Genomic DNA, 7970 nt, shown 5'->3' with positions numbered 1-7970 from the left:
TACAGAGAATAACACTAGTGATAAATGGCCAGAAGGCAGGTGCTTCTGAAGATAGCTTTTTCTGGCTCTAATCTGTGCACTCCCATGTCAGCTTGCATGAATGGACCATGGTCTCACTGTTCTCATAGCCCTTCATCTCTTCCTGTTTTTCTGCATGGTTTGGGAAGTAACCCTTATGCTGTGGGTGGTCTGCATCTGCAACTCGGCAAGGCCAGAATTTCCACAAAGGGCGCTACCCTGTCTTCTCATGGTGGCTAGCATAATGTAAAATGCATTTCCAAGAAAAGTACATGTTTCCATTTGGTTATTTCAGGGAGCAGGAGTTGGACGGACTTGCTGCTCTTTGTGCTTGGAACTCCCATGCATAGGCTGTTGTGGGGGGTGGAGGGGGATGGGGACTGCAGGCTACTTGCCATGTATGAGCACATGGAGTAGGGTGTTCAGAGGGAGTGTTAAAGACTCCCATTTCCAAGTGTCTGAAGCCTGGCAGGTTGGAGTGAATTCCTCCACCCTCAAATGGAACTGTTCCAAGGGGGCCCCTAAGAGACCGCACTGCAGTAAAGTGCTGCATCCCGTGACGGACAAGATCGTGATTTGCAGTGGTAAAGGTGCCGCCTTCGTAAGTGGACAGGGGCACTCTTTAAGGTAGGAAAGCTGGCCCCACAGAACGTGGTTGTGAACCATTCACTGTTCACGGTTTGGGTGCCTGGCCCCAGTGCTCCTATATTGTTTCTGGGCTCTACCATGAGCAAAAGGCCAGGAAGTGTCATTGCCTGGGCAGTTCTAAAGAGCTGCCCTTGGAAAGCAGGACTGTGTCCAGGGTAGTTGCAGTATGCGTGTTGGAAAGGTGCATTATGCCTACCTGCACTTCCTGCTTTCGGGTGCTTTTGTAGCTGCCTTCCTGTGTCATGGGCACTGTAGAGCTGCCTCTACTTGGGAAAACACCCTGGAGCTGGGCTGCCTTGCTGCAGTCCCTCTGCCAGCCCCGTTTCTGCACTACTCATGACCAGGGTTTTCTCTGTTTAAAAATAGTAAATTCTCTGATTAAAGAACCCAAAAATCCACAATTAAAATGAAATGCCACTACATTCTCCTCCTCTCCCTCCCTCCCGATTTTAAATTTTGGTGTTTGATTTTGGGTTTTCTTATAATGGAAAATCAGAGGTCCTCCTGCTCCCTTTGCTCACCAGGACATGGGTGCATCTGCGGCTGCTCCCCACCGCACTGCTTTGTGGCTCTGAGCAGCCCTAATGGGCCGGTGCTCTGCCAATGCCCCTCACCCCCCAGCCACAGCTCCCTGGGTGCTGCTGGTGCCCCTCGCTCCCCACCCACAGCCCCCGGCTCCTAGGGCTAGAGGGCTCGGGACCCAGGTCTGTAGCCCCTTGCCCCCATGGCAGTGCCAAAACATAAGCTGCTGCCCCAGTGGGGAGCCGAGTGTGCAGCCCAACTCCCCCTCCCCCACAGGTGGCATGGTTGGAACAGAGTCCATGGTGGGGGTGGCTGCCTGCTGTGGGCTTGGGGCTCTCTGCCCTGCTGCCCAGCAGGCAGGACACAGCGCAGGAGGGCAAAGTGGGGCTGGGTGGGGAAGCTGGGTGGTGCTGCTGCTGCGAGCCCCATGCTGCCATGGCAAGGTGCCCCCTGCTGGCCTGGCAGCAGTAGGGCTGGCAGTCCAGGGTTGTGCCCCCTACTGCTACCAGGTGGGCAGGGGTTGCCTCACTATGGCAGTGTGGGGCTCGGCAGCAGCACCAAGCTTCCCTGCTGGGCTGGGTCCTGTCCACTGAGCCAGGGGGGGCCCCACGGAGAAGGCAGCAGGGTGGGAAGCCTGCATGTGCACCTGCCCTGTGCACAAATTGGGGGGGCATATGCCCCACCTGTCTGTCCCTCAGAGTGTACACAGCAGCAGCCAGCCAGCCCTGCCCTACCACCAGATGGGTCTGTGGGTGACTTATCTCACTCCTCACCCAGGCCCTGTGGCTGCATGTGGCTTTGGGCCCCAAGTCTTATGCACCGTCTGGTCTGGGCAGCAACCCCAGCCCTGCCCAGCTGGCTCCCTCCCTCCCTCACTGAGGGCCTCAATTCCCCCCTCCCCCCTTGATTTATTTGCATGGAGCTGCTCTCCAGGCTGCCTGGCAGCCATGCTCATGTGTATGTGCACGCATGCACAAGGCATCCCCTGCCTGACCACCTTCACCCACTCGCCCCAGCCCCTTGCCAGCTGGAACTCTGCTAGTCTGATAGGGGAAACCCACTGTAACCTGCATTTTTCTCTTTTAAAGGAGAAAATCTGGTTTTTACTGCTTTCTTTCCATCACAAGTAAAAAACAAAACAAAACAAAACAAAAACCGGGATTCCTGCTCATGACTCACTTAAGGCTCATGACTCCGTGGAGAGGAGTTTAATCTTTCCAGGGATGAATAAAATGGCTCTCTGGGTGGTATTCTCAAGGGAGCACGCCTGGGGACTGTTTTTAGCAGTCCTATACCCCAGCGACTTGAGGCTGGATTCAGTGCATCTCAAACTAAGTGCTTCACATGTGTCCTGTTTGATCCCCTCAGTATTCACAAGTTGGTGCTGGTCACCATCAAAATTACTACAGGAATTTGATGTGGCTGTGCTCCTTCAGGATCCCTTTCCTTATCTGTGTCCCTTTCTCCCACTTTCTCCCCTTCCTTGGGTCAGAGAGGAGTAGGGTATAATAGCCAGTGCTGCTGGAGACCAGCTAAGTTGATGTCACTGGCTGTTTGCAAATGCCAGGGCAGTTTGGCAAGTCTGTCAGCTGTGAAAGCAGCTCTTAGTAGTTGGCTCATTAGTTGTGCTGTCAAGGACTGGCATCTCCTTCCTCTCCCCATGACTGACAGCCGTGGTTGATATGCAAAGCCACACGTGCCCCTAGCAAATGAAAACAAGCCCTCTTGTTTGTCTTTCATGACGTGCTGCTGCGTTGCATCACCGTAGCTGGCACAGGTCCTCTCCATGACACAAGGCTGGCTGTACAGAGGCTGTGATGCTCCGGAGGCAGCGTTTCAATGCCTGGCTTGTGCTGCATGTTGTTTTCTCCCTGTCATGTGCGGATGCCAAACATGGTCGTTTATGCTTACAGCGCCAGCACCGCCCCACGCGCTGCTCAACCTGGGCTGGTCAGGCAGGCTGCTCTGGCTTGTCTCTCCACTGTAGGAGGTAGAAAAGGAGGGGAAGAAGTGGCTTCTCCTTTATAGGGGTGGGGGCCGGCTTTGCTCCTCATCGGGTAGTGTATTTGACTCTGTAAGCAGCTGCCTGGGCTCTGCTCCCTCTGCACCACATGTGTTGCTCAACTTCACTGTTAAGGCCCTTAATGCTTCTGGTCTGCCTTTCAGCTCATCACTGCCTAGCCCTTGTGGACTGCTATGTGATGTTCAGGGATCCTGTTTTTCTCAAGCAATTTGGAGGCCTACCAGTGCCTCAATCACTACAGTAAAATAAATTCTAAATACCTATTAATTTTGGTGTTTGATTTTTGTGTTTTTTATTATGGGAAATCAGAGCTCCACCCTCCCCCTTCGCTCACCAGGACATGGGTCCAGTTGTGACTGTCCTCCAACGCTGCTTTGTGGAACTGAACAGTCCTGATGGGCCTGTGCCCTACCCCTGACATTGCCCATCACTTCCAAGCCACAGCCCTGCTGGTGCCCCTCACACTCCACCCACAGCCCCCAGACACTGCTGGAGTGGGTCCCCAGCTACTAGGGCTACAGAGCCAGGGACCCAGGTCTGCAGCCCCCTGCCGCGCACAGCAGCACCCCAACCTTGGCTGCCACCAGCAGGAGGCAGTGACTGCTGCAGCCCTAGTGGGGAGCAAAGGGCACGTTCTGGCTCTCCCTCCCCCATGGGCAGCACAGCTGAAGTGGACCCCGTCGGTGGAGGAGGTGCAGGCTTGGGGCTCCTTGCTCTTCCCCTAGGGCCTCCACACCCCAGTGGGCAGGACCCAGCACAGTAAGGTAGAATAGGGCCGGGCAGGGCAGTTTGGTATTGCCACAAGCCCTGCACTGCCATGGAGGGGCACCCCTTGCCTACCCAGCGGAGTTGTGCCCCCTGCTGCTGCTGGGTGGGCAGGAGGTGCCTCGCCTCAATCGCAGTGTCAGGCTCATGGCAGTGGCACCTTGCTTCCCTGTCTGGCCCTGCCACACCGGGTCCCACCCACTGAGCCACAGAGGCACTAGGGGGAGGGCAGCAGGGTGGGGAGCCCCAGAACACATCTCTGTGTCACCGGGGGATGCTCCTGGACATCCCTGACCAGTCTTGCCTGACCTAGAGTGTGGTTTCTTCATGCCATGCTGCTAACTGCAGCCCCCATATCCATTAACATAACAAAAGGCTTAGTCTGGCTGTCTGCGTGTCTGTCTGTATGTCTCTCCATAATGCTTCTAGCCAGCTGTGCATATGCCCCCGAGAGGGCAGGCGGCAATTGGCTGGGCAGCACATGCTGCGTGGGCCCAAGTTTGCACAACTGCTGGGGCATTTTGGCATTGGGGTATGTGCCTCAGCCATCCGAGCAGCCAGGAGGCCCCCTGTCTGAGGGCCAGTGGGGTATCATGGTGGCTGCCTGTCCTGAATGCTCCCCAGACAACCGACAGGGATGGGGTGACGGAGGGCAGGGAGGGAGGGGAAGGGAGGCAGGTAGACACAGGCCAGGTGGACCCAAAACAGCTGTGGGTGGAAGGAGGGGAGTGGGGCCAGACCTGAAGGGGTGGGGAGGGGTGGGAATGGGACCACACTGAAGTGGTGGGAGGGAGGAGGGGAGATGGGCTACTGTCTGGGGTGGCCCAACAAGGATTTCTAGCTATAATCCTAGCCCAAAATCCAGTTCCTTATTCAGGTCCACATATTTAGCACAGCGTCTCGGGTGCTGGTTGTTGTCAGCCTGGGCCGGCCAAACTCTGCTTTGGGCCAGGCAAGTCTCTGGTCAGAGATGTCCAGGACAGTCCCCCAGTGCCACAGAGGTGTGGTCTGGGGTAGCCCAAGAAGGATTTCTGGGTATAATCCCAGCCCAAATTCCAGTTCCTTATTCGGGCCCATACACTTAGCATAGTGGCTGGGGTGCTGTCTGTTGGCAGCCTGGCACGTCCAAACTGCACTTTGGGCTAGGAAAGTCTCTGGTCACAGATGTCCAGGACAGTCCCCTGGTGGCACAGCTGTATTCTGATGAGCGGCCCAAGCAGAATTTCTAGCCATAATCCCAGCCCAAAAGCTAGTTCCTTATTCAAACCATTATACTTAGTATAGTGGGCATGGGGGGGCAGCCTGGCACGGCCGAACTGTGCTTTGGGCTGGGCAGGACTGTGGTCAGGATTCTTTGGGACAGTCCCCCAGTGACATCGCCATGAAATTTGGGGTGGCCCAAGAAGTATTTTTCCCCATAATCCCATCCTAATCTGACCTCCATTTAGGACTCTACTTTATGTGGGATATTATTTTATATATTAATTAGTACATATGCATAGGTAATGAAATTCTCTCTTTAGGATGTGGAGGTCATTAATAACAAGTTTTTATTGGGTCTAGATTAGCTTTGAAAAAGGAACTGGGAATAAGGATCCAACTTTGGCCTCATGACAAGACAATGAGGCCCCAGTCCACTGGCTTGAGCTGCTCAGGGAACACTTAGCTGAGCAAGACTTTCATGTAAAGCTGCATGCAGGGACCTTGTCTCAAATGTTTCCAGTTGCACTGGGATAGAAGCCCCTGCCATCCCACTGCACTGGCACGTCTGCTGTGGTCAAGCAGACTTCATCTGGAGCACAGAGATAGGGCAACACAGGATGCCTGCCGTTCCACTGCACTATGCTGGCCTGGAGGGCTGAACAGGAGCTGGGCCAGGAGTTATATTTATTCCCATTATGTATGGAAAGCTCTGTGCTTCGGAGGGAGATACCTTGTTGCAGGCAAGGGAGCCACTTTGCTGCATGGCCTGTTTCACTTCGTAGACTAACCAAAGTTGAGAGAGACAGGGACACATCCGATGAAGTGGGCTAGGGCTCGACCTCAGGCTTCTCTCTCTCTCATTCATTTACACCAATGGTTCTCAATCTTTTTGGACTCGAGTCACCTCTCCAGAACTTTTGTGATTGAGTGGTATTCCAGTTCATCAACTAATGTGTATATTATGGTGCTGATCTGCTTGCAGAGGGGCCAAATGATGGGGATGGGGGATCTTTCAGGCAGGGACAAGCTAGAACCTCATCCAGACAGCCCCATCACTCTGGTTGAGAAGTGCTGGTCTATACAGTGCAAATCTACCCTTGCCTTCTACATGACTTCAGACTAACACAGCTGACTACATCTCTGCTCATGGTGGCGGGAGCCATACTCAGTATTGGGAGCGCTGGTGTTCAGCTCCAGGGCACAGGGAGAGTGACTGGGACATGCAGCTCTGCCAGTCTTGGCAAGACGCAGCCAGCTGTGCATAGCAGCATTTGTTTGGAATGGCTGGGAGAGGAGAGCTTTGCATCTACTAAGGGGGCAGCAGGGCACAAGGCAGCTGTCCCTGCTGGTATCTAGCCAGCATAGTGGTTTCTGTGCTGGTGGTGCTCAAACTTCCAGGTCTGCCAAGCAGATCCAGTGCAGGTTCAGTCTGCCAGATCTGGCCATACACCCACTCTGCCCAGGTGCTGGCCCAATCCATCCTGTGCTAAATGCAGCAAGATCTGGATAGGTTGCAGGAGTGGGCTAACATAAAGAGGATGCGTTTCAATACTGACAAGTGCAGGGTGCTGCACTTAGGCAGTAGAAACCAGCAGCACACTTATAGAATGGGAAACTCCCTTGAGAGCACAGAGGCAGAAAGGGATCTTGGAGTCATGACTGACTCCAAGATGAGCATGGGCCGACAGTGCAAGGTCATGGTTGGCAGGGCTAACCGGACCTTGTCATGAGTCCACAGGTGCATCTCAAGTAGAGCCAGGGAGGTGATCCTCCCCCTCTATGCGACGCTGGTCAGGCCACAGCTGGAGTACTGTGTCCAGTTCTGTGCGCCCCATTTCAGGAGGGATGTGGACAACATTGAAAGGGTCCAGAGGAGGGCCACCCGCATGATCCGGGGACTACAGGACAGACCCTACAATGAAAGACTGTGGGACCTAAACCTGTTCAGCCTTCACAAGAAAAGGGGGGACCTGGTGACTGTCTATAAACTCAATAGGGGGGACCAGAAGGGTTTGGGGGAGACACCATTTCCCCTAGTGCCCCCTGGCAGGACAAGGAATAATGGACACAAATTATTAGAGAGTAGGTTTAGATTAGACATCCACAAGAACTACTTCACAGTCAGGGCAGCTAGGAGCTGGAACCAACTTCCTAGGGAAGTGGTGCTGGCTCCTACCCTGGGGATCTTTAAGAGGAGGCTTGATGCCTACCTGGCTGGACTCATTTGAGTCCAGTTTTTCTCCCGCCCAGGCTGGGGGTCGGACTTGGAAGATCTACAAGGTCCCTTCCGACCCGACTTCTATGATTCTATGAAATCTGGCTCTGCACTGCACAGACCCTGTGCATAGGGTCATGTCATCTGACCTGTAGGGCTTCCCTCGGCTCTGAAAATTAGGCACCAGGAGAATGGCAATTATTGCTGCCACAGCTCTCCAAATGTTAAGACCTGTGGGGAGCCCCTTGGCCTGGATGACACAGCTTCATGGGCTGGATCTGGCCCGGTGGGGGCAAAGTTTAAACACTGCTGCTTTGTACCTTCCTGCCAAGGGAGGCTTGCCAAGCTCAGAGTGTCATGTCTCAGCCCCGGTGCACCCTGTTCTCTATTTCCTCCTCACACTGGATCCATGGGTGATTCTAGCTTTACTGGGCACCAAGGGACTTGTGACACCCAGCTGACCAAGGCTGAGGGAGTGCAGGCTGTTGGGGTTGTCAAGCCACCACCCTGGGCACATCTGTCCAAACAAAGGCACTTAAGCCTGGAGCCCCAAACCCCATGTTGCTTCTGGACACC

Source organism: Crocodylus siamensis, chromosome 4, assembly GCF_052110815.1.
Source record: "Crocodylus siamensis isolate JL-2025a chromosome 4, ASM5211081v1, whole genome shotgun sequence".
Lineage (NCBI taxonomy): Eukaryota > Metazoa > Chordata > Crocodylia > Crocodylidae > Crocodylus > Crocodylus siamensis.
The sequence above is the reverse complement of the archived record's forward strand: the minus strand, read 5'-3'. Positions refer to the sequence as shown.